Source organism: Rhineura floridana, chromosome 7, assembly GCF_030035675.1.
Source record: "Rhineura floridana isolate rRhiFlo1 chromosome 7, rRhiFlo1.hap2, whole genome shotgun sequence".
NCBI classification, from domain to species: domain Eukaryota; kingdom Metazoa; phylum Chordata; class Lepidosauria; order Squamata; family Rhineuridae; genus Rhineura; species Rhineura floridana.
The window spans coordinates 23,815,012-23,841,021 of NC_084486.1; the positions used below are offsets into that span (position 1 = coordinate 23,815,012).

At 41.7% G+C, this 26,010-nt stretch overlaps 1 long non-coding RNA gene across 2 annotated transcripts in view; it reads left to right on the forward strand.

Annotated features, from left to right (window-relative positions):
* LOC133388348 (uncharacterized) overlaps positions 1 to 26,010 on the forward strand; it is a 112,207-nt gene that overhangs the window by 69,043 nt on the left and 17,154 nt on the right. For both annotated transcript variants that reach the window (XR_009763752.1, XR_009763751.1), the window contains exon 3: positions 3,633 to 3,776. This is a non-coding gene — a long non-coding RNA (uncharacterized LOC133388348). The remainder of the gene's footprint in view (positions 1 to 3,632; positions 3,777 to 26,010) is intronic.

Genomic DNA, 26,010 nt, shown 5'->3' on the forward strand with positions numbered 1-26,010 from the left:
AGCTAAGATATGCTGGACCCAGGACCATGGTTTAGCTCTACCAGACAAACCATGAGCTGTAAACAATAGGGCAAAGCTTGGCTACAGCTCATAATCATTCTGGAGAATGCTACACCATGAGCTCAGGTTCAGATGACACATTATGCAAATCAGCACAGTGAAGCAGCAGAACGACCAAGGAGGAGCAAAGCAGCTGCAATCTCTTCCCCAGGAAGCCACATGCTTCTGTCCCTGCTCTAAGCTGTATTTTGGCTTAGCATGATGTATGAACCAGGCCACATACAGCAGTATAACCCCACATCAGAGCTTGGAAAAGTTACTTTTTTGAACTACAACTCCCATCAGCCCCAGCCAGCATGGCCACTGGATTGGGCTGATGGGAGTTGTAGTTCAAAAAAGTAACTTTTCCAAGCTCTGCCCCACATGGTTGGATCTTTCACATAAGCCTAGTGAAAAACCTCTGGCATTTGCCTGTCACTGATTATAGGATTGCACTGATTATAGGATTGCATGTGACTTCAATCTAAAATGCTGAAGGGTGTATTCTCTTTAACTTCTGTGTCAATTAGGTGATGATAGTAATTAATATTCACTATCCCTATTCTAGATATGTTGTGGGATTGGCTCTTCTCACATGCATGCAAAGGTTTTTTTTACAGCATTCACAGAATGCTGTTCATATCAAAATACCAGACCACTAACACACGTAGAACTGGGATTTTTCAATGTAGCCCCCACATTAAAAACAAGGAGATTCAAAAATCAAATAACTTTATTACGATCATAGACCAGCAAGCAAATATACATGTTTAAAATAAACAAGTTGCATTAAAAAAATTCTGACAGATTCTATGTAGGACCAGGTCTAAGTTTTATATAGACTGTGAAATGAAAACCCTCCTCAGGAGCACAAGGCATGGGGGGGCAGGGGTGAGAAGGAATATTTTTTTTAAAAAAAACCCACTGATTATTGTACATATGATAGCATTCGGTAGGCTGCCCTGAGAGAAAGTTCAATATAAATTACAGTCGAGATGGGCTAAAAGGATGGGCAAAAGGTTGTACTCAGTAGAGTTTCAGTTTTCAACTTTCAAAATTGCATCACATAGCTGAAAATAAATTCAGCTGTACATTCAGTTGAATTCATTTAATTGTGGGGGGTAGGGAGATTTAGTTTACCCTCAGACAGACAGCATGAGGCAAGAGATCTATTTGACGGGCCATTACAAGCCTCATTTATATTTGAATACCAAAACGAGTGGAAAGGAGGAAAACATTAGTAGACAGAACGTTAACAATAACGTTATTTTTCTTGAGGGAAAAAAACCCCAATCTTAGAAGCAGAAGATAATGGAAAATGAATGAACACAAACTAACCACCTGCCATTTATGTGAAATGAGATCCAAATTGGCATCAACAAGTGAACCACCTCCCTAATCCTCAGCCTATAAAAGAAGTGCTCTGGTCTTTGCCTTCAGCCAGCCTGGAACAAGATACTTGTCGTGGAGTTCAGGCCTGTGTGTGTGTTCATGAGCGGGGAAGAGCAGGAGGACACTTTTTTTCCTATCCAACCAACCCTGACCCACCCCTACTATGCTGTATGGTACTATAGGGCTTCCATTCTAAAACCGGAATATTTTATAGGTATATGGAGGGGCTGAGGGTTACAGAGAGGTGGAGAAAGTGGAAAGATGTCCTTGTCTTCCTCCTGAAACTTCCTTACATAGTTCAGTAGGTCTCATGTCTTGACTATAATAGGGAAGGAAAAGAAAATATTCAAGATGGCCTTTTCTAAAAATGAGTGGCAACTTTTGCTTATGGATTTTGATCATCTTATACTTAAGTGTCTCAAAAAGTCAGTTTCCTTGAGTTTTCGGTACTTTTAAATATTGTATTTATTATTAGGTGCAGGGCCATCAATGTTCATGATACTTTACAGAGTGATATTACAACGATAGAGTAGTCCTTAATCCAGGGAGTTTGCCATTTTAGTTTTGGCACAGGAGGAGACAAAGCACAAGATGGGAAGAGCAAGAGATAGAGAAGGGCCATTGCTCAGTAGTAAAGCATCTGTTTTGCACACAGAAAATCCCAGGTTCAATCCCTGGCATCTCCAGGTAGGGCCTGGAAACACTACTGTCTGCAGCCCTGGAGATCGAGTACCAGTCAGAGTAGACAATACTGAGCTTGATGGACCAATGGCCTGACTCGGTGTATGGCAGCTTCCTATGTTCCTATGCTAATTACAGATAACTAGGTTTTGATTTGTTGTGGCTTATAGAAAATGTGGATTTTGAGACTGAATTTTCAGTAAGAGAGAGAGGTGATGTTCCAGAAAGGGAGTTCCAGGCCTAAGGGGCAGCATTTAGGACAGCAGAAGGTTTTAGGGGGTGGGACAAGGCCACAGGGACCTCAATGAAATAGAATAATTGCTTAAGACAGATGTATTAATTTGAATAATTTCCTTTCAGACTGAATCTGTTTGTATTGCATTATTCTAAGTCCCACAAAGAAGGCTTACATCAGGAACCATGGTATTTATAGGAGGGTTTGTGAGTTTGAGGAATATCCTCTTACCTGGGAGGAAGTTCCATTGAACTCAGTGGGAATGACTTTTGTGTAGGCTTGCACTGTTAATCTCCCCACCCTCACAGCCAAGCAAGACTTGCTTTTGGAGAGAGGCGGGGGGGGGGAGATTACTGCTTTTGCATGAAACAGATTTGGAAAGCCTTTGACTAGTGAAAATGGACCCTGTCAGCTGCCAGGAGTCATATTCCTGTTCCGTATTTTCACTTACCAAACAAGGGTGCTTTTTAACTGCATACTTGGGCAGGTATGTCCCTCTCTGGTGCTGTCTCCACTGGGTTTTCATCTGGAGCCAGACCCTTACCTCACTTCTATTTTACGGGAGAAGCCACATTTAACTGACAAAATGTTTCCTGCAAGACACCTGGAGGGAACCGTTTAAAGGTCATATGCCAGGTTGGATGAATAACAAAAATTGTCTCACTTTGAATAATCAACTTTAAACCTGTTTTCTGGTGGGCAGGCAAATTTCTTTCCCCCTTAACCTGTTTTTCCCCCTTAACCTGTTTCTGTCCCAGTCAAATACATTCAGTCCATTGGGGAAGGCTGAGAATATCCATGTTGTTTTTTTGTTTGCTTAGTACAGACACTTGATTTCTCTTCAGTTAAGTAGTGCACATTTGATAATTGCAACTGGATATGTGAAATGAGTCCAGTGAAAAGCAAAGCGTGATACTAGTGTTTTACTTGTGCTGCTATATGTATGATGACCTATTTGCACATGCAAATCATCACCTGATGTTGCAGTCATCAAGTGATGAACATACAACTGTGAAGCATCCCAGTTTAAGCAGGTCATAAAACAGTGGTTTTAATACCTGCATAATACACAGTAATAAAATCAGGATTCTAAAAAGGTTTAAATAAAACCACTTCAAGACAACTGTCTTCATTGCCACCTAAAACCAGTCAGAGAATGTGCAAGGCGTGCCATTTCTTGGGAGGCCATTCCATATCCTGGGTACCATAACTGAGTAGGACCTCTCCTGGGCACTCATTCACTTTCAGTGGTAGTGTAACCGACATGCCTATCTTCCTTTGTCAGGATAGATGTCCTGCCCATAATGGAGACTGCTTCAGCTCTCTTCTGGACGTGTGCAGCAATATCCTTTCTCTATAATCCTGAACAGAACATCCACATGTGCATTACAGCAGGATTTGAAGGAGAACCTGCAAAGTTGAAAAAAAGGTACTGGGCTGACTCAGATTGGGAGTGGTTCTTGAAAAATGCCGGTCCCTGGCTATTTAGATATATTCATGGGAATATCCAAGATAGTTAGAAAAAGCTCTTTTTGTAAATTCCAGGATAAGTGGACAAGGGTGCTGCCTATTAAGCGCGCCCTGCCTGATTGCTCCAAAACCGTGAAGCTGGCATGCATCCAAAGTGTGTATTGACTCCCGCTATACACATACACACATTTCTAGTCAAAGAAAATGAAACCGTTTTTAATATGAAGCTGAAATAAACATCCCCCCCAGTCTAAATGGGAAGGAAAATCTACATACAAAACACCCTTGTCTTCTTTTTTAATTTAAAATTAATTGAAAAACAATCTCCAGTTTCATGGTTATTTTGCTGACCTGGGCTCCTATTGGGAAGGGCAGGGTATAAATCTAATAAATAAATAAATAAATTTTACTCTCAGACGTTAATTAATTTGGATGCAGCCTATGCCCCGTTGAATTGAATGGCAAAACTCCAATTGACTTTAATGGATCAGGAAGGCATCTATTCGTGGAGGGGGAAAATCAAATTATTTGAATGGCTTTTCACTTAAAGGAACACTTAAACAAAACCTTTTGGATCACTATTATTGATTACTAGCGAGATGCCTACCAAGTGCGTATAACATTGGGGGCATGGGATTGGCTGAGCTATTGCACAGTGAACCAGATTTTTAATTTATTTTGTTTTCCTCAATTTCCTTGGAATTTGCCTCTCTAAGCCCTGCACAATGCCAATCAGGTGTGTTTTCAGAAAGCAGCTGTGCTAATTGTTGCTCATCTTTGCATGTACCTGTGATCAAGCATGGCACTCATTTCTTTCTTTAAGGTGGCATGTGTTGGTTGCTAAGACTCAAATAGATCTGAGATGAGAGTGGGGTTTGGTGCAATAGCTACTACTGTAATTCAGTGGCTGTGATGGTCCCACAAAGCAAGAAAAAAGAGTGACACTCTCTTATACAGCTTCTAAAGGGAGGGTAACATTTAGGGATGGGTTCTTTCCCGGTTGATTCTTCAAAACACTTAAAAAAAAAATTCAGCCGTAGCTCACTGTGATGCGTCCTTCCCTGGCTCTCCCTGTCAGGTTCCTACCTGCTCGTGGTTACTGCCTGTCTCTAGGCACCACCAGGGACTCCACCAGTCCGGACCGCACTCTCTTATGGTTTACCTATCCGCTCTAGCACAGATCTCAACAGATCCCCTTGCTAGGCAACCACCAGTAACGTCCCAATACTAGTATTCCCAGAGACTCTGAATACTGGTATTGTTATTCTCTTCACCGCTGCCACCATTTGTTACAGTTCCCCTTCAGCCTTGGTCATTACCTTACCCTCCCTTCTGGTCTGTGAAACCTCAGCCAAGGATCAGGCCTTTGGTAAACCAAATTAAGTATTTATTACAGATAACAAAGCTAACAAGATTTCTTCTTAAGGCACATAAGCATATGGTTTTACTCAATACTAATCCGAACTCCACCTCCCTCCTTCTCCACTCTCTCCTGGCAAACCCCACCAAGCAATCCACTCTTTCTCTTCTCCCCCCCAGATTCCACTCTCACTCTTCCTTTTATACATTCAGCCATTTTAAACACTCAGCCAATCATCTCGCATTCTACTGCCCATTCACTCCTCCTCTTTCACTCCACTTACCATGTATCTTCTAAAACAACAACACTTACCATATATACATTAATATAGGAACATCACATTTCCCCCCCCTTAAACAACAGCAGAGTATTATTCCTGTTCCAGGATTTATACGTCGCGTTAACAAATAAAAGTCTCTATGGGGAAAATGTCTTTGTTTGTTCCTCTGTCTGGTCACGTCACTGCAGTCCCAGCCACTTGCCTGGAAAGTCCATCGGCCAGTACATTGTCCTTGCCTTTTATGAACTGGAAGTCCACTTGATAGTCCTGTAGGGCCCAGGACCACCTCTGCAGCATAGTGTTATGGTTTTTCATAGTCTGCAACCATAACAAGGCCCGATGATCCATAGTCACTGTGAATCTTCGTCCCCACACGTATGGGCGCAGCTTGTTCAGTCCCCACACGACCGCTAGGCACTCCTTCTGGACCGACGAATAGTTTTTCTCCCTCGGCGTCAGCTTGCGACTCAGGTACGCCACTGGATGTCTGGTGCCTTCTCTCTCCTGTAGCAAGACGACTCCCAGCACCAGGTCCGACGCATCTGTAGCCACGATGAATGGTTTCTCATAGTCTGGTGCTATTAATATAGGTCCTTGGCACAAGGCTTGCTTCAGTAGATCAAAAGCCTTCTGACATTCATCCGTCCATACCACACGCTCAGAACACTTCTTCTTTGTTAATTCATGCAAGGGGGTTGCTATTGCCCCAAAATTTCTCACAAACTTCCTATAAAATCCAGCCACACCCAGAAATGCCCTTACTTGTTTTTTGGTTAAGGGGATCGGCCACGCTTGTATTGCCTCCACCTTGCTCCATAAGGGGGTGATTTTCCCACTCCCCACCTTATGTCCTAAATAGATTACTTCCTTCAGTCCAAACTGGCATTTCTTAGCTTTTATTGTGAGGCCTGCTTTTCTTAAGGCCTCCAATACTGTTGTCAGGTGTTGGACATGCTCAGGCACCGACTTGCTAAAAATGGCCACGTCATCGATATAGGCCACTGCAAAATCTGACATGCCTCGCAACACAGTATTGATTAGCCTCTGAAATGAACTTGGTGAGTTCCTTAGTCCCATGGGTAAGGTCACAAACTCATATAACCCATCTGGTGTACTGAAGGCAGTTTTGGCTCTGGATTGCTCGTCTAGTTCCATTTGCCAAAATCCTTTACAGAGATCTAGTGTAGAGATAATGGTTGCTGCCCCCAATAACTCTAACATTGCGTCTACCCTAGGCATAGGATACACATCTGGGACAGTAATTTTATTGATTAGCCGATAATCAATGCAAAACCTTGTTGTTCCATCCTTTTTCGGAACCAGGACAATACTTGAGGCCCAGGGACTGATGGATTCCCTGATCACTCCTAGTTCCAGCATATCTTCTACCTCCTTTTTGATCTCATTCAAAACTTTCCCATTCACACGGTACGGAATAGATCTGATTGGGGCATGATCTCCAGTATCAATGGAATGTATAACTATAGGCGACTTCCCAGGAGGATCCCTCCGCCTGTGCTGCCTCTGAGACGGGCTCCCGTCTTGGATGAAACTTATCCAGTTTTAAATTCAGTCAGAAGGGTTTTTTCTGACTGGGGATGATTTCTTCTGGATAAGGAAGAAGCGTGAGATCTGCCACATAGTTTTGTTTTGATTGTTGGAGCCTGGAATTCGTCAGAATTGTCTGTCTTCCAGCAGTTCAGACAGAGCGAGGATTTTATGCTAGCTCAGCTGGATAAGTGACCCGTTTTTTTTTTAACGGACTAGCAGGCAAACCTCCTGTCTACATTTATCATTTTCTTATCTATATAGCTAAAGAGATTTGTCAAAGTAACAGCAATTAAGATAACCTAGATGAGGTAAGACTTTCCTTCTTTATTTACGGAACTAAGGGGGAAGAAAATATAAATAGCTTATCTTTTTTTATTATTATTATTGCAAAAAGCTGACATGGAAAATTGCGTTTTAAAGATTACAACGGATGAGAGCTTTCTGATTGGGAGAGATAAGAAATCTTTTTGATTTACAAGACTTTTGTGTAATATATATAAGGGACTATTTTTTCTGATCTACTTTTTTTGTTGTTGGTGTTGACGAATCTGCTCATTCTCTCTGCTACTAGTTATTTGAACGCTGTGAACTAAAAGCTGTTTTTGCACTTTTGGACATTTAAGAGATAAGGACTGTCTAGCGTGTGACGTTAGTTGGTTGGAAAGATTAACTCCTTTGTAACTGGATAAAGAAATAAACTGCTCTTTGCTTGGGACATTGAAAATTGAAGGAGTTTTGTTCTTTTGGTTTTAAGAATGGCAATTAAGAAGATCATGGATGTACAAGAAGGGACTTTATTTCTAGACATGCTTCAGAAAATAATGGATGGGATTAACTCAATAAAACAAGAACTGAGAAATAATAGATGAGACAATGGACAATGGACTGGATGAGAGTTAACAAACTGAAGCTCAATCCAGACAAGACTGAGATGCTGTTGGTGGACGGGTTCTCTGATCGGATGGTGGATATATACCCTGTCCTGGACGGGGTTACACTCCCCCTAAAGGACCGGGTTCGTAGTCTGGGAGTCTTTTTAGACTCTTCCCTCTCACTTGAGGCTCAAGTAGCCTCGGTGGTTAGGAATGCGTTTTACCAACTTCAGTTGGTAGCCCAGCTACGTCCCTATTTGAGTAAAGAGGACCTTACATCAGTGGTACATGCTCTGGTAACCTCATGTTTGGATTACTGTAATGCGCTTTACGTAGGGCTACCTTTGAAGACAGTTCGGAAGCTACAACTAGTGCAAAATGCGGTGGCCAGATTGCTGACAAGGACCAAGTGGTCCGAGCATATAACACCTGTTCTGGCCAGCTTGCACTGGTTGCCAATATGTTTCCGGGCTAGATTCAAAGTGTTGGTATTAACCTATAAAGCCTTATACGGTGCGGGACCACGATACCTTGCGGAACGCCTCTTCCGATATGAACCGGCCCATGCACTACGTTCTGCTACGAAGGCCCTCCTCTGGGTTCCAACTCACAGGGAGGCCTGGAGGGTGATGACAAGATCTAGGGCCTTCTCAGTGGTGGCCCCCGAACTATGGAACAGTCTCCCCGAGGAAGTACACCTGGCGCCGACTCTACTCTCCTTCCGGCACCAGGTCAAAACCTTCCTATTCTCTGAAGCATTTTAAGTTACACTGATTTACTTTTTAAAATGTTTATTGTATTGGATTGATGATTGTATTTTAGTATTATTTTGTTATTCATTGTATTTTTATGCTATTTTATGTTCACCGCCCAGAGAGCTATTGCTAGTCGGGCGGTATATAAATTTAATAAATAAATAAATAAATAAATAAATAGACAAGCATGGAGAACTGAATTTCATGAAATGAGACAGGAGCTGAAAGAAACTCAGGATTCTATGAGAAAGGAGAATAAAGATAGATCTGGAAAACAAAAAAAGGATGAAAGAGAAATTAAAGGCAAGGTTCAATCTATGGAGATTGGCTTAAATATGGACATGAAAAAAGATTTGGATTTCCTGGTTGTGACGGATCCTGGAGATAAATATTACAGTTTGGAATACAGCGCTGTCTCTGAAGGAATTGAAGAGATTGGAGATAAAGATATTATCGGTTCAAAAAAATTCCTGGACTGGAAGGATTTCGTGGAACTTGAAATGGAGAAAGTTAATAGAATTAATCCCTGTTTTGTGTCAATGGAAAAACCTTCAAGAAATGTACTAGTGTATCATGTGGAAAAGAGGAGCAGAGATGTGGCTTTGAAACAATACTTCAGTGTTACATTTGGATTTGATGGTAAGAAAATATCTGTGATGGAGGAAATTCCTATCAGACTTTTATTATATGACTATGACAGCAAGATTTTTGGGTGCGTAAAGATGGAAGATGGACCCAATATGGATAATGACAGAAGAGCCGTTTGAAACTACTGGACTCAGTAGATTTGATGAGTTGGATTAATTGACATGTTTATTTAGAAAAAAAAATTGATTGACATATATCTCAAGGATTGGAAACTTCTCTTTGACTTTTTGTGGAAGATTAAAATGATATGATGTTAATGAGATTTGAAACCAACTAAGATAACCGCTGAAGGTGATTTTATAATCTATTAAGAGATAGGTTTGTTATATATTATAGATTTATAGCTGAACTATGACAAATCGGAAGTCAATATTTTTATATATATGTATTTTTTTTGTATTGTATTAGTTATTGATTTGTGTTGTTTTCTTTTTGTATTATTTTGGTTTTGAAAATTAGAATAAAAATTAAGTGAAGAAAAAAAAAGGAATGTATAACTATACTGGTTCGGCCAGGTTTGTTGCTAAAGAGATTCCTATAGGTTTTCAAAACTCTCAGAATCTCTTCTTTTACTTCCTCCTTCACCTCCTCTGACCATTCCACTTGATCTACCCCTCCTCTGTCTTTGCTTTCCTGTACCAAATCTGGAAGTTCAGGCCCACTTCCCTCAGGGAATAAGGTAACTTGCAACACCTTTGCATCCCTGGTATGGTAAGGCTTTAACATATTTACATGAACCACTTTGCTTTTGTTTAATTGGCCTGTGGTGATTACATATGTCACTGTGTCAAGCCTTTCTCTGATGGTATATGGTCCTTCCCAGTTAGCCTGTAATTTGTCATGTTTCCTGGGTATGAACTCCATAACCATATCTCCCACATCATACACACGTTCTCTGGCTGTTCTGTCATACCAGTAACTTTGCTTCTCCTGTGCATGACTCAAATTCTCTTTCACTACTTCCATCATTGATGTTAATTTATTGCGGAATTCCAATACAAAATCTACTACAGAAGTTTTGTACTCTCCCAGAGTTCTTTCCCATGAATTTTTTAGCAGTTCCAAAGGTCCCCTCACTTTTGTAGTAAACATTAGTTCAAAGGGTGAGAAGCCTGTTGACTCTTGAGGGACTTCTCTGTGTGCAAACAAGAAGCATCCCATCATGCCCTTCAAAACTCCATTAATTTTGGTTCTGTATTTGCTAGGTACTATCAATTGCTTCACTGGTTCACATTCATCCTTTCTCTCAGCAGGCAACCACAGTCTATATAAAATCCCATTCTCACACACAACTTGATTCCTCAGTTTGTCAGTGAAAGGAATCTGTTGGGTCAGGGCTTGTTCCTTTATCTGCTTCAAACTTATATCTTTATGCAGCTCTTCCCTGAATTGATCTGCTTCTTCCCCAGAGACCACTTGATACAGTCTGTCTCCTTCACCAGGCCTAATAGTGGTTGTTATGGTGACCTGAGGCTGGTTAACAGATTCCACCCTGTTTGTTTCAGCCCCCCTTAATATGGCTTCTTTTTCTCTGCCAATTTGCTGTCTGGTCACTACATATATTTTCCCCTGTGCCCCCATAACAGTATTACTGGTTCTTGTTGCTGGGCATTAATACCAACTTTATATTGGCCCTTTCGGCCTCTCCATTCCATTTTCACTAGGGCCACAGGCAAACTCTCTGGTTGACCCCTCACTCCTTGGATAGTCACTGTTTCCTGAGGTAATATTTCTTCAGATTTTATTAAATCTGGCCTCAGTAACGTCTGAGCGGCACCAGTATCAAGCAATGCCCAATAATTTGCCCCTTGTACACTCACTTCCTCTCTCAGACTTGAATCAAGGTCTGTTACTTCTGTCCAGTTTATCTGGCAGAACTGAACCTTTTTCGCTGTTTCTAAAGCCTTGGGCTCTGTTTTCACTGCCCTTGTCTGAGCAGGATTACTAATGGGGTTGGCAACCTCACATTGAAAACGTAGGTGCCCCGGTCTACCACATTTGTAGCATAATTTCTCCTCACTTTTAGGGTACACAGATCCACTCTGGGGTGTCCTGTGCCCTTCAGATTTTAATGGAGGAGCAAAATGACGCAGGAGCTTAAAGAAATAGGGGATCCTGTGAGAGAGGAGAATGAGATCAGAGATGAGAAAAGAAAAAATAAAGGGAAGGTACAAGCCCTGGAGATTGGAACAAATGTGGAATTGGAAAAAGATCTGGAGTTTATGGATATTAGAAATAAAATCTACTGTTTGGAATTTAACGTTATCTCTGAAGAAATTAATGAAGATATTAGAGATAAAGTTATCAATGGCTTGGATAATCTTCTGGACTGGAATGACGTGATGGAGTTTGATATAGTGAAAATCTATGGAATTAACTGCAGCCATGTGACAATGGAAAAACTCTCAAGAGATGAGCCAGTGCATTTTGTAAAAAAGAAGAACAGAGATATGACTTTACAACAGTACTTCAGCAACTTATTCAGAATGGATGGCAAGAAAATATTTGGGATAGAGGAAATTCCCATCAGACTCTTATTATATGACTATGGCTATGACAGCAAGATTATTATGGAATACTGATAATGGAAGATTGGACACTGAAATTACTGGACTTAATAGGACTATTGAAGATGGAAGATGAAATTAATAGGGATAATGGAATAATGGCTATTGAAATTATTGGACCTAACAGATTTTGATGAGATGGATTAATCGAAATGTTTATTTGGAGAAAAATTGATAGATATATTTCTTAAAGAATTGAAACCTCTCTTTGACTTTTGTGGAAAGAATAAAGTAATGTTTATGAGATTTGATGATTAATTAAGATAACTACTGGAGGAAAGTGATTTTATAATATAATTTAAGAGACAGGATTGTTATATATTGTAGACCTATAACTGATTTGATCTGTGACAAATGGGAAGTCAGTATTTTATTTTTTTGCTTAATCATTTTTGTTTTGTTTTTTGTCTTTGAATGTTTTATGATTTTGTTTTGTATGTTTTATGAAAATTTGAATAAAAATTATTGTAAAAAAAAAAGATTTTAATGGAGGACTCACACGCTGTGGTACCACATCCCTTCTGCCAGCACTATATGGTCTGGGTTTAAACTCTCTTGATGTTTTCCCCACCCAGCCAGTTCTATTGGAGGCAAAGTGATCCGCCATCTCTGCGGCCTCCTGCACAGATGTAGGGGAACGGTCTTTGACCAGGAGCCTTATTTCTGGTGGTAACTGATGGAATAATTGATCCAGTATCATGAGGCTTTTCACCTCTTCTACTGACTGAGCTTTGGCACTACTCATCCACTTTCCAAATATATCCATCAATTTTGCTCCCAGTTCCACAAAAGACCTCCCTGCTTGGATCTGACAGTTTCTGAATAATTTTCTAAAGTAGGTCTCAGTCTGAACCTTTTGTATACTGCCTCTTTAAACTCAGCATAGGTGACGGGCTTGTCTGAGGGGAAATATTGGTATACCTCAGCCAATTCCCCTTTAATCAGGTTTGATAAATACTGCATGTATTTATCTTCAGGTAGCCCCCACAACTGAGCTGCTTTTTCAAAGGTGCTGAGGTAAATTTGAGGATCTTGACCAGGCTCATAGACAGCAAAGTCCTTTGGAGTAATTTTTATTTTTGCTCCATCTCTGTCTTTTCTTGTTTCATCAGAATGAAACTTCTCTCTTTCAAATTTTAACTTTTCTACTTGTAATTTGGCATCCACTGCTTGTTGCTTCTCCCTCTCCTCAAACCCCAATCTCATTTTCTCAGCTTCCATCCTCAATCTCTCAGCTTCCAACTCTCGCTGTTTGTCTTTCCCATCAGCTTCCATCCTCAATCTCTCAGCTTCCAACTCCCTCTGCTTGTCTTTTTCCTCAGCCTCCCATCTTAACTTCTCTCTCAAGTACTCTATATAAGCGGGATTGCTTAAATATCCTTCTGGGGTCTCTTCTCTGACAGGTTGTTTTTGCTGGGCAGTAGCAAATCCTATAAGTGCTACCCTCAATTCATCTACCCCTTTACCCTCGTGAGGTAAATTGAATGTTATGCACTTCTCCACCAGCTCCTCTCTTTTCATTTTTATGTATTCAGCCATGGTGTTTGAGTTCACTCACTCTTTGCCACACACTCTTTGCCAGTCACTCTCACAAGTAATCTTGTTTTGTTATTTCTGTTTGCCACACAACTATTAGGGATTGTCTAGTATTCGTATCTCACTGCTACAGCCAACACCTGTGACGTAGTCTCCTTTGTCACCACGTGTCTTTGGGACTCTCTTTGGTTCATATCTGGATACTCTGTTGTTCGTATCCCACCGCTACTGCCACCACATGTGATGCGTCCTTCCCTGGCTCTCCCTGTCAGGTTCCTACCTGCTCATGGTTACTGCCTGTCTCTAGGCACCACCAGGGACTCCACCAGTCCGGACCGCACTCTCTTATGGTTTACCTATCCGCTCTAGCACAGATCTCAACAGATCCCCCTGCTAGGCAACCACCAGTAACGTCCCAATACTAGTATTCCCAGAGACTCTGAATACTGGTATTGTTATTCTCTTCACCGCTGCCACCATTTGTTACAGTTCCCCTTCAGCCTTGGTCATTACCTTACCCTCCCTTCTGGTCTGTGAAACCCCAGCCAAGGATCAGGCCTTTGGTAAACCAAATTAAGTATTTATTACAGATAACAAAGCTAACAAGATTAACAAGATTTCTTCTTAAGGCACATAAGCTTATGGTTTTACTCAATACTAATCCGAACTCCACGTCCCTCCTTCTCCACTCTCTCCTGGCAAACAACTCTCTCAAACCCCACCAAGCAATCCACTCTTTCTGTTCTCCCCCCCAGATTCCACTCTCACTCTTCCTTTTATACATTCAGCCATTTTAAACACTCAGCCAATCATCTCGCATTCTACTGCCCATTCACTCCTCCTCTTTCACTCCACTTACCATGTATCTTCTAAAACAACACTTACTATATATACATTAATATAGGAACATCACACTCACCACTCCAGAAAGGCCTTTCAGAAGGAGAAACAGGGATAACTCAGAGAATCAAAAACATGCAGAATATTAGCAAAAATGAATAATTATATTCAGTAACCAGTATATAAAATGGTATATAGTATCTCCAGAAACATGTTTGGAAGCATGGCAGAAATTATATTATCTGACTGCTCCGTCCATCCTCATATATAGCATGCTATCTATTGGTCACGTGAGAAAATGTGAAAACCAATGTGTTAAATATACCATGGAGTGGTGGGGGAGGAAAGGCCATCAATAGTACTATGAGAAAAGAAGACAGTCCCCATTGGCTGAGGAGGAAGATGGAGATTCCTGCATCGGGGAGTGACTAGATGACATTTGAGGCACCTTCCAACTCTTGTGAACCTGTAAAATGATCCTTGAGGAAATGGGTCAGAAAAACATGGGGACCAGGCAGACAATGACAAAGGCTTACAGGAACCACTGTAGCAGGACACCAGGTTTCAGAGCCTGGACCCTGCCATCTGCATGCATGCTGATTTGTTTACTTTTAATTATCTGGCAATTTACATCCCACCTTTTATGGCAGCATTCTGAGCTGGCACCTGCAGCCATCAGGAGCCCTTTCTTCCACACCTGCCTTGGGAAAAGGAGGGACCATGGGGTGGGCTCTTGGGGGCCCAGGCTGCAAAGAGATCTCTCCATCATTCTTCCATTGGCATTGTCCAGTGTATGATGGAGCCTACAAGCCTCACCAATTCAGAATGGGTCCCATTTTAAATTGGATTAATTAAATGGGATTAATTTTGGATGAAAATTCTGCTTTAAATTGACCATTCCAGATTCCATGCTGTAATTAAAAGACAATTTTTCCCAAGCCATTTTGATGGCCAAGATCAAAGAGCCCAACACACTACAACGGACAAAACCCTGTGACTAGTGCCTGCCAATTTAGCCAATAGCTACCAACTGACATTGATGTTGCTGCTTATCTGGATGGAGCAATGGAAAAATCAAGGCTATGGAGACACAACTGATGGCTCCAGCAGTGCCTCTGCACTTGCCACCATCCTGCCCCATCCAGGTAAGCTGCAGTGACACTAGTTTCAGGCGGGCAGCTCCATGGCTCCACCCCACCCTGCCAGCTACTATTGCTGCATTTGGGAGATAACAGTTGAACAATCCACACAGTCTTCAAAGGTTAGCAAAATGTAGATGTCCTTATACAGCAATTTGAATCTCTCCTGTTTCAAAACCCATCAAATAGCTAATGAAGCTGCAGTTCAGGGTACTGTCATTATCCAGATTCTCCATTTTTCCAGATTAGCTTTTCATCATATACTATTCTTTTCCTATAGTCTCAGGGTTTTTTTTTTTAAAAAAAAGGTTTATTTCCCACTTTGGTCAGAGCCTCCCAGGACTAAGGAGGGAAAATGGCAGCTCCATAGACAGAGCTTGATATAATGGGGCCTCCTCCTTCTCCTCTTCCTCCTCCTCCTTCTACATAGCATGCCAAGAAGCAAAGAGGCTTGACAGCAGATTGATGACTCAGCTGCAAGCACTCCTGCTTCTTCCTTTTGTACTCACATGTGACTTTGACATTGATCTGGAATGACCTGGCCCATTATGGAACTTGCATGCAGTATACTTGCAATAGAACTAGAATAAGCCTTCCACAAATCCCTGGCCACCGATCTCTCTGGATTCGACCTTTACCGACCACTGGCTCACTATCAACTTTTCTATCACCATCTGCCTCTGATAGTCACTTCAAACATTATGTTTTTCAATGTATCCACTAATACAGTTAAAGGGTAGAGCTGCAAGTGTGTGTGTTCCAAAATGTGGGTTTAAGGTAACTGGAATATGAAGGGGGGCATTTATGGTTCCCCTGACAATTCTCCCCCTTCCAGTATTCCTGTTTCAAAACTCACCTGGGGAGCAGGTGAAAATGGTCTGGTGGAGGTAGGGATGGGGGAGAAATTCAACTCAGTTGGCATTTGAAGCCAAATCTATCATATTCACACTTTCCAAAACGATATGAGAACCCAGACACAGCCATCCTTTGAAATTCACACTCATCCGAAGTTTGCAATGCAGTTCTTCAATCAAACAATGTTTACAAAAATGCTTATATTGGGGGAAGTATGATAAAATGAATATATTAGTGAATATCATATAAATATGCATTATTTTAGGTTATATCGCTTGCAAAAATGTGTGCATTAGTCAAACTTATACAAAAATGTGTTTCTTAGGAGAAAATTGTCCCGAAATGCTGAAGAATTTTCATGAGGAAATTGCAGATTGCTGCAGAAATATGGAGAACTGAATTTAATATCAGAAAAATCAGAAACTGGAAGAACCAAAATTGATACATCCTTCCAATATTAAATTCAGTTCTCCATATTTCTGCAGCAATTTTTGATTTCTTATGAAAAACATGAAACTTCTTCATCATTTTGTGGGAACTTCTAGTAAACATATTTTGTATGCAGTTTTTGACTAATGTACACATTTTTGCAAGCAATTTATACTAATTTATAATAACATAATATTGTATGTTATTTTCACTAATATTCACTTTATGCATGTTTCCCCCCCAATATATACATTTTTGTAAACATAATTTGGTTGGAGAACTGCATTGCAAAATTCAGATAACTGCAAATTTTGGAGGATAGCTGTGTTTCAATTCTCATATTTTTTCAGAAAGTGCAAATTTGATAAACATAGCTTAAAATGTGAACTGAATTAGGATGGAGCATTGGGCTGAAGACAACAAAATGAAAATTTACAGGGATAAGTGCAAAGTTCCAGACCTAGGAAAGTTATAAGGTGGAGGATATTTGGCTCTGCAACACTACATGCAAGAAGGACCTTGGGATTATTATTGATCACAAGCTGAACATGAGCCAACAGTGTGATGTGGCTGCAAAAAAGGAAATGCTATTTTAGACTGCATTAACAGTAGTTTCCAAGTTGCATATTGGTTCCCCTCTATTCAGCACTGGTTAGGTCTCATCTTGAGTACTGCATCCAGTTCTGGGCACCACACTTTAAGAAGGATGCAGACAAACTGGAACAGGTTCAGAGGAGGGCAACAAGGATGATCAGGGGACTGGAAACAAAGCCTTATGAGGAGAGACTGAAAGAATTGGGCATGTTTAGCTTGGAGAAGAGAAGACTGAGGGGAGATATGATAGCACTCTTCAAGTACTCGAAAGGTTGCCATGCAGAAGAGGGCCAGGATATCTTCTCGATCATCCCAGAGTGCAAGACACGGAATAATGGGCTCAAGTTATAGGAAGCCAGATTTTGACTGAACATACAGGAAAAACTTCCTGACTGTTAGAGCAGTACAACAATGGACCCAATTACCTAGGGAGGTGGTGGGCTGTCCAACACTGGAGGCATTCAAGAGGCAGCTGGACAGCTACATGTCGGGTATGCTTTAATTTGGATTCCTGCATTGAGCAGGGGGTTGGACTTGATGGTCTTATAGGCCCCTTCCAACTCTATGATTCTATGAATTGAATTTTTCCCACATGTCTGGGGATTATAACTCTTGGAAAAAATTATCTAGAACCATCCTAACTCTCTAATATATCACAACACTTTTTGTATTTTCTCAGTAACTCACTACTATTTCCCTGGTCATCATTTGACCAGGGAATTGAACAAGATTATTCGTTGCTGAATATTATTTGTCAAAATTATCTCACAATTCGAGTTTCTCAACCAAACAATCATTAACATGCATAGACCATGATAATCTTGCCCCTGCTATCCACTGTTATTTTCACTAATCTATTCTTTGTTATGTACACTTCCCTTAATATATGTATGTTTGTAGACATTGGTTGGTTGGAGAACTGCATTGCAAAATTCTGATAAAAGTGAATTTCAGAGGAGGGCTGTGTTTGTTCTCATATTGGTTCTGAAAGTGTGAATTTGATAGATTCAGCTTTCAATGTGAACTGAATTGAATTTCTCTCCTACCCCTAATATATATACAATATGTGAAAGGGAAAAGGCTGTTCTTTACAGGAATACCCCAATTTACGTACCTTCATGTAATGGACCCTCGCAATTACGGACATGCTCCATACTCCACCATACCCCACTTAACGTACGTGCACTTCGCAATTACGGACACTGACGGAACGCCTGAACTTGCGTTCCACATGCCACGTGCATTGCGAAGAGTTGTCTCCCGTAGCAATCAGAGCGATCTGAGCGACTCCTGGCCTGAAGGTTCTCATTTAAGTACAGTACTCTTTACAGTACATTTAAGTTCTTTACTACTGTACTTAACAGCGATCGGAGCTCTGCCTGCCCCGGCTTAGGTGATTGGCAACAGTGTGTGTGTGGGGGGCACCTCGTGCTCTTTACAGTACTGTAGATCCCGATTTCATTTTATACCTCTCCATTGTCCCATTTTATACCTCTCCATTGTCCCCCATTGTCCCATCTTCCTTTCCTGCTTTAATTGATTGTGATAAAAAGAAATCTTTAGATCCTGCTGATTTCATTTTATACCTCTCCATTGTCCCATCTTCCTTTCCTGCTTTAATTGAATACTTTTCTCTCTGTCTCTGCCCATCATTAGTTCTGGCTTTTGCCACTGCTGGCTTGTGACTACCAATAGCGTGTGTGGGGTGTGTGTGTGTGTATTGGTATTGTTTTCCCTTGCCTTCAGTACAGTAGTACAGTACTGTACAGTATTACAGTACATAATGGCAGATACAAAGAAAAGTCGTAAATCTATTACCTTAGATATGAAGCTTAAAATGATTAAACTGTCTGATGAAGGTGCCCTCTCCTTCATCCTTCCTACAATACATGTTAATTTTCGTTCATCCATTTCGCATCTGCCAGCTGACATTAAAGGTAAGCTTACCCTTTGTTTATTTTATTTTATGTTATTTTAGTTATAAATGCGTTATTTACATCAGTTATGCCCGTATGTGACTATCGCAGTGCAGTACATGCATTGATCAGTGATAAAAAGTAGTGCTTTTCACTTTACATACATGCTCCAGTCCCATTGCGTATGTTAATGTGGGGTATTCCTGTATATGAATTTAATGGCATTGTTTTACATTTCTATAATGTAACCCACCCTGGGATTGTCAGTTGATGAAGGGCTGGTGAGAAATTTAATACATAAAAAACCTTCATTTATTTTTAAAAATGTGGGAACTGAGTGTGTGGAGCTGGCACAAACAAGAGCTACAGTGGCCACTAGTGGTAGCAGCAGTCATAGTGATGGTAGCATTATAGAAGAACATAAGAGACCTGCTGGGTTAGACCAAAGGCCCATCTAGTCAAGCATTCTCACAGGGGCTAAACAGATGCCTACGGGAAGATCGCAAGCAGGACCAGAGCAATCAGCACTCTCCCTACCACTGATTCCCAGCAACTGCTCTGGATCCTTGCCCCTCATGGCTAATAAAAGCTAGCAGGAACGGAACAGCCGGATGGGCCAAGGAGGTGATCAATGCCTCTTTACGAGAGGGAGTGGTACCACCCTGCCTGAAACAGGCGGTGGTGAGACCGCTCCTAAAGAAACCCTCCTTGGACCCTGAAAATCTTGACAACTATAGACCGGTAGCAAATGTTCCGTTCCTGGGCAAGGTTTTAGAGCGTGTGGTCGCTCACCAGGTCCAGGCTCTCTTGGATGAAACTGATTATCTGGATCCATGTCAATTGGGCTTTCAGCCGGGGTTTGGTACAGAAACAGCCTTGGTCGCCCTGTATGATGACCTCTGTCGGGAGAAAGACAGAGGGAGTGTAACTCTGTTGGTTCTCCTTGATCTCTCAGCGGCTTTTGATACCATCGACCATGGTATCCTTCTGGGGCGACTTGCGGACTTGGGAGTTGGAGGCACTGCTTGGCAGTGGCTGTGCTCCTACCTCGAGAATCGTCTCCAGAAGGTGGTGCTTGGGGAGCATTACTCGAGTCCCTGGGTACTCCAATATGGGGTCCCACAGGGTTCAGTTCTGTCCCCCATGCTCTTTAATATCTATATGAAGCCGCTGGGCGAGGTCATTAGGAGATTTGGAGTGCGTTTCCAGCAATATGCTGATGATACGCAGCTCTACTTCTCCTTTTCATCTTCTTCAGGTGAGGCTGTTAATGTACTAAACCACTGCCTGGCCGCGATAATGGACTGGATGAGAGCTAATAAACTGAGACTCAATCCTGACAAGACTGAGATACTGTTGGTGGGGGGGCTCTCTGCCCAGATGGTTGATGTCCGACCTGCCCTAGATGGGGTTACACTCCACCTAAAGGAGCAGGTCCGTAGTTTGGGGGTCTTATTAGATCCGCTCCTGTCACTGGAGGCTCAAGTAGCCTCGGTGGCACGGAATGCGTTCTACCAGCTTCGGCTGGTAGCCCAACTACGACCCTATCTGGATAAGGAGAACCTTGCCACAGTTATCCATGCTCTGGTAACCTCTAGATTGGACTACTGTAATGCACTCTACGTAGGGTTACCTCTGAAGACGGTTCGGAAACTTCAGCTGGTGCAGAATGCTGCGGCCAGAGTTCTTACTGGGACAAAAAAAATTGATCATATAACACCTGTCCTGGCCCAGCTGCACTGGCTACCAATATGTTTCCGGGCCAGATTCAAAGTGTTGGTTCTTACCTATAAAGCCCTTAACGGCATCGGACCGCAATACCTGGCAGAACGCCTCTCCCGCTATGTACCTACCCGGTCGCTGCGCTCGACGTCGAAGGCCCTTCTCCGTGTCCCAATGCATAGGGAGGCATGGAGAACGATAACTAGAGCTAGGGCCTTCTCAGTGGTGGCCCCCGAACTATGGAACGCCCTCCCTGATGAGATACGCCTGGCGCCTTCTTTGTTATCTTTTCGGCGCCAGGTAAAGACCTACCTCTTCGCCCAGGCATTTTAAAAATTTTAAAAATTTTAAAATTTGAATTTAAAATTGAAAATTTTTAATTATGTTTTATTGTGTATTGTATCCACTTGTATTTTAACCTGTTTTATTATGCTGTACACCGCCCTGGGAGCTTATTGCTATAGGGCGGTCTAAAAATGTAATAAAATAAATAAATAAATAAATAAACTGGTATGCAGAGGCATACGGGCTCAGACTGTGGAGGTAGCACATAGCCATTGTGGCTAGTAGCCACTGATAGCCTTATCCCTCCATGCTGCTGCTTCGTTGCAGCTTCTCTGCTGCTCTAGTGGCAATGCCTGTGCCTCATGGTAAAGGACAGCCTTTGCATAGCTTATCAACATCTACAAAGATTTAGAAAAACAGGCAGTTGTTATTATGGGTCAGGTGAGCTGGAGTGGTGGCCTTCACGTGGTGCAAAACATGCATCTGCTTTTCTGAAAAATATTGATTTTTTTTTTAGAAAATGAAGCCCACTTAAATTCCTTCTTTACCCTGATCCAGTATGGGTGACCCACATATATTAGGTGAAGTGAGTGTCTCTGCTGATGATCATCTGCATTCTGCTGAGCTTGATGCATACTCCTGTCAATTCAGGCAGGGGTTGAAATTAGAGAGGGGATGTAACAGTTTAATCAACCATCCTTCTGACAGATTATCTTATTTTAAATGGAGGAACTAAACAGACTTCTTGAACACCTGCTCTGAGTTTTAGAGCCACGCAAAGCATAGGTTTTGTTTGCTTTGTGGTTTCCAAGGCACCAAATGTCCTTTCCTCTGATAGCAGCAAAACTGAAAACAACTGGATCTCTTCAAAAATGCATGACTTTTTTCATTCTTTCTGTTTTTGTGTCCCATAATGCACCTGGTTCTGGTCAAAGCTGTGTCTTATAACACCATCCTACAGCAGTGCATCAGGGTGAGCAGGGTGTGTGTGAAAGAAAACAGTGAGGGGGAAAGCAGAGAGTAAAGTAGAAGAAAGTGGAGGATATTGGTCCACATGTGTGTTCTTGCTAACCTCCTAGACTTTGAACCCTTAGCAGATTCTCAAGCTAATATTTAAAAGAGATCATAACAATTGTAATTATTAGCTACTGCCATCCAAAAGGGGGCTTAATTAATAATATTTAAGTATTTAATTATTACTTAATTTTTCTTTCTTTCTGCCCTCTCTGAACTTGGGACACCTCAAGTATCTGTTTTAAAACCAAAATATTCACTTATTGGTCTTGTGTAGTGAGACAGCATGTAAGCATAGATAGAGGTTTGAAAAGCTCAAGGTGGTGTACATGGTTCTCCCCCTCCTCATTTAATCCTCACAACAACCCTGTGAGGTAGGTTAGGCTGAGAGGCAGCGACTGGTCCAAGATCACCCAGTGAGCTACATGGCTGAGCAGGGATTTGAACCCTGGTCTCCTAGGTCCTAGTCCAACATTCTAACCACTACACCACACTAGCTTACCATTTGCAATATCCTTTCTCCCCACCCCACTTTTTAAGTTTAAAAAACATGCTCTCTCTTTCTCCCTCTACACAGAAGAAAGCAACCACTCTTTGGAATGTCTGGTTCTCATTTAGAATCCAAAACCTACAAGGAAATAATGTTGTTCCAAATCTATCTAAAGAGCAAACTTTCTTTATCTCATGCTGGTTTTTTAAAAAAATATTTTATACTGTGTTTATCACCTTGAGACATATGAATGGAAGGTGATTATAAAATAATAATGTGGTCCTCTAGGTGTTGTTGGACTCCAACTCCCATCAGTCTCAGCTAGCATCATGGATGATGGCAGCTGTAGTCACAGGTTTCCCATCCCTGGTATAAATCTACAAGGCCCATACATATTTCACAGCACAATCATAGATATGTACAGTATCTACTAAAAAAGTAACCGCCATTTAGTTCAATGGGCCTTACTCCCAGGTAAGTGAATACAGGATTGCAGCCATGGTTTCTCAGTTTCCCAGAGTTCAAGTCATTTCAAAGTGCCTTAAATGGCACTGACCACATGTTACTTGGGCTACAATGCATCCCCAGACATCCCTCCCAATGTGTGTCTGTAGTGTGTTTTAATTCATGCTTTAGAAAGAATAGAGAGTCACATTACCTAGCCTTACCCCCCCCAACCCCTAACATATCTTGATTGGGAAGGGTGTTTACCAGGTCCTCTGGTGACATCAATGGATCAATAGCTTATAGAGAAAAACAGCCAGAGGTAATGTCAATGTGACTAGAGCAAGGAATGAATGATGTCATGCACTAGGTGGAACAAGTGCACCTTAGCAAGGGGGGGGGAGGCTGATTAGCATTCAGAAATAGCATTCCAGGAAAAGAATGTGGATGGGCAGAAGCCATAAAATAGCCTGCAAAGGTCTGGCCAGGGACAAAGGCAGGCCTATAGCTGGGGTGGGGGGTAATGGGGGTGCTGCCCCCTAGACCTGTGCTTTACACACCCCTAGGATTTTGGGGGGGGAATTATCTTTTTAATTTGTGACATGAGAGGCAATGACAACCTCCATGTAAAGAATGATAGCTTGTTCTAAGAACAGGAGCAATTTAAGAATAAGACCCTCTGAAAAATTCAGTGAATAAGGTATGGCCAGTGCACAACAAAAGCCTCATCTGGAAGAGTCTCCAAAAGTCTGTTCACTCAAGACCTTCCCTGAGGGTGGATTTTTCATTATCACAATCATCCTATAATTACTTAAGTGATCCTGTATACAGCCTACATAGTAACATGACCCTTGAAGAGTTAAATATTTGTATTATGGGCTAGAGATAGATTCCACCCCTTGCACTTTCCTTTGCTCTGCTTTTCAGTTTCAGTTGTGTTCTCTACCCAGCCAGCAATAAAGAAGCAAGTTTGTTTGGCTGCAGTAAGCAGTAAGAGTTTGTTTATTCAGCAGTTATTATAATGAGTTGAACAGAATTGGGTGCTTATTGCTAAAGGGTGAAATAAAGAGATAAATTGAAGTGATTGGAAAAAATGGCTACCATTTACCCTTTAAAAACACTTACTATACTTATACTGGGTTTACCCCTTACTTTTCTTGATTACTTGATAGCAAGGATGAAAACAGTCCTAGAGGAATAGAAACACTGATGTGCATGCTACAGTTAGCTGGTTGGCTGCCCACTTAGGCTGTAACTCGGGCCTAATTTCTGATTTTCCCAGTATGTGCCTTTCAGCATGAGACCTTTTCAGGGTTTCTGGACAGAAAAGTCAATCTAGCAACCAGTAAAAAAAACTGCTTTCCACAATTAGTTTCCAGTTGCTTAGTTCATCCTTTATATAGCAGCCAGTTAAAAAGTTTTCCCTTGATTATCCAACAGGAAGGAACAGCTAAAGAGCAGGAACAAGGAGGGGCTAGAAGGAGGGACTCTCAAGGAGGACTTAACAAACTTACCCTAAAGTATTTATTTTCTCTCTGTCCTTTCCTAAACATTTAGAATGAACAAGTTTGTTTTCCACATGGAATGTAAAACTAAGAAACCTAATTCAGCATCAAAACCAAATTCAGAAGCTCACTGTCTTTTCCAAAGTAGTTCAGTTCATGAACAATCAGAATCAGAACATAGGGACAGACCACAGGTGAAAGGGGACTGTAACTATAGGTGAAGACAAGCTTTTGAGTCTGGTATTCCTGAGGATTTCTCAAAAAAGGGTGAGACCATCCAACAGATTAAACTTCATTCATGTAAATTAACACACTCTCTGGATGGAGGAGGAGTGAGGGACAAGGTCGCTACCTTTCCCTTTCCCTGGCCTGTCACAAGAAATGCAACACAATTGGAGATTGCTAGGACTAGCTGTGTTGCATGCTGTGTGGATTCCCAAAACGGAGCTTTTAGAAATGGTAGTCACTATGTCAAGTTGTCCAATACAGCTCGGGCTTATCACAAGGAATAAAAAGAGATGAAAGAAAAAAGTGGAGGAAAATATTCTGAGAGAAAAGAAAGCAAAACATACAGAAATAAGGGCAGAGTGAAAAAGGGGATGAAGAAAAGCAGGAAAGGAAAAAATGAAGGCAAGAGAAAGAAGAGAAAGTAAAAGGGGAAACTAGTATAGAGAAAAAAGAGAAATGAAGAAAGTGAAGAAGAGCCATATGGTGGCAGAACCACACTGCTCCATGCCTTACAAATCATCAGTTATGTTGCACCACAAAGAACTTTGGCCATAAGAAATACAAAGCATACAGTATGTCATCTCAGTCAGAGGTAAACCCCAATCAGTTAAATAGGGCTTGCTTCTAGGTCAATGTGTTTGCTGCAATCCAATGTACCAGGGTGGGGAACCTCAGGCCCAGCGGCCAAATGCAGACCTCTAAGCCTTTCTATCTAGTTCTTGGGACACAGCCCTCTCCTGAGGCCCCCTGCCTCACCACCTCCCTCTGTACCCTACACGGGTGGCAGGAATGTGTCTCTGAACTATGCTAATGCCTCCTACTTGCCTAGATGAAAGACGGAGTATTATGGATGTATGTAGATACCTGTGACCGTTGCATGGTTGGAATTCAGCCTGCTGCACAAAGACAAGTGTCACATCCATTGCTGTGCCTACTTTTGCATTTGCTCCCATCCACCTTTTTCCTGTGGCCCTGATTACCACTGGTATGTGGCCTCAGGAAACTGCCCATGAGGGAATCTGGGCCTCAGGCTGAAAATGCTTCCCCACTCCTGCTTATGCCCACTTACCTGGATGGAAGCCCCGTTGGACATCGTGGCATAGCATTTGATTGCTGGTCTCCACTTAAAGCTGGATAGAGTAGGATGGATGCAGTTCTGCTGT